The sequence below is a fragment of the Pan troglodytes genome, chromosome 1, assembly GCF_028858775.2.
Source record: "Pan troglodytes isolate AG18354 chromosome 1, NHGRI_mPanTro3-v2.0_pri, whole genome shotgun sequence".
In the NCBI taxonomy this organism is placed as follows: Eukaryota; Metazoa; Chordata; class Mammalia; order Primates; family Hominidae; genus Pan; species Pan troglodytes.
In genome coordinates, this window is record NC_072398.2 from 209,703,298 (window position 1) to 209,704,558 (window position 1,261).

The 1,261-nt window shown below is 51.1% G+C and overlaps 1 non-coding gene across 1 annotated transcript; it reads left to right on the forward strand.

Moving 5' to 3' along the window:
- Window positions 1-3: 3 nt before the first annotated feature.
- LOC112207754 (U1 spliceosomal RNA) lies at window positions 4-167 on the forward strand. The gene has a single exon (XR_002942190.2). It is a non-coding gene; the product is annotated as a U1 spliceosomal RNA (small nuclear RNA).
- Window positions 168-1,261: the final 1,094 nt, after the last annotated feature.

Below are 1,261 nucleotides of genomic sequence, written 5' to 3' on the forward strand. Positions count from 1 at the left end.
CTCATACTTACCTGGCAGGGGAGATACCATGATCACGAAGGTGGTTTTCCCAGGGCGAGGCTTATCCATTGCACTCCGGATGTGCTGACCCCTGCGATTTCCCCAAATGTGGGAAACTCGACTGCATAATTTGTGGTAGTGGGGGACTGCGTTCGCGCTTTCCCCTGGCTTTCTGAAGTTTCAAAAATAGACTGTGCGCCAAGGGTCACATATTTTTTTGTATTGGTTTGTGTCTTGGTTGGCGTTTTAAGTGTTAATCCTACAGTGGAGAGCTGGGAAATAGGAAGTAACATGTCGCGTGCCCGCCACAGGAGAAAAAGCGAGCATCAGCCGCATCGGCTTTGTAACACAAGTTAACTATCGTGAAGTCCGCTCAGCTCCTACCTTTCTACCCTGGCTGCTTTTGGCAGGGATTGGTCCGTGGTCTCCAGTCTCTTGGGTTCTCTTCTCACCCTGTGTGAAAATCTTCGTGTTTTTCCCTACCCCCCAGTCATCTCTTACACAGCCTCTGCTTCGAAGCGCAGCCCCCACAGGAGTTTGTAGGATTTCTGTGCTAGCGGGGAGTGTGTTCTCACCTCATAGAGCCAGGTAGAAACTACGCAGATGGGCGCTGTTCTCTGGGAAGAAAGCAGGGCCTTTGGGGCTCTCAGTGTCCCCGTTGGGTTGTAGACATAACACGCTTACTTTGCGTAGGGGAAGGCTCTGCCGGCCCCCAGGTGCCCTCGCGCATATTCATGGAGGCCCGCACGTCAGAACCGCAGTCTCACCTGTCTTGGCGGAAATGCCCTGCGATCCTCCCGGAGATAGAAGGCGGGAAGTTTTATGAGGAGCCGGTCCAGTTTCCCTACTATCTCCTGCCGTTTATATATCTAGTCTTTCTTCAGACTTTAAGCGACTGCTTCATGTTTGATGTCTCACTCCCACATCCTACATCCATTGCCAGGCAACTTTCTAGATAGCACCCTGACCCATCCTTCCCACCCCCAAGAAGCCCTTTCCTATTTCTGGTGCCAGTGTCCTCCCCAGTCCCTCTTTCTTCAGGCCCTCGCTTATCACCTTCATGGACAGAAAATACTTAGCTCTCTCTCAACCTGAGGTTTACACCTGACACGCGTCAGTGCCCTGGCAAATTCCTTAATACCCCTTCTCAAATAGCACTGAAAATCATCTCTGTTTAACTCCCAGAACTATCTAATTGGTTTTGTCCCTGCACTACATGAATACTAGTATTCCACTACAGGGGAAAACCCCAGGCCTAGCG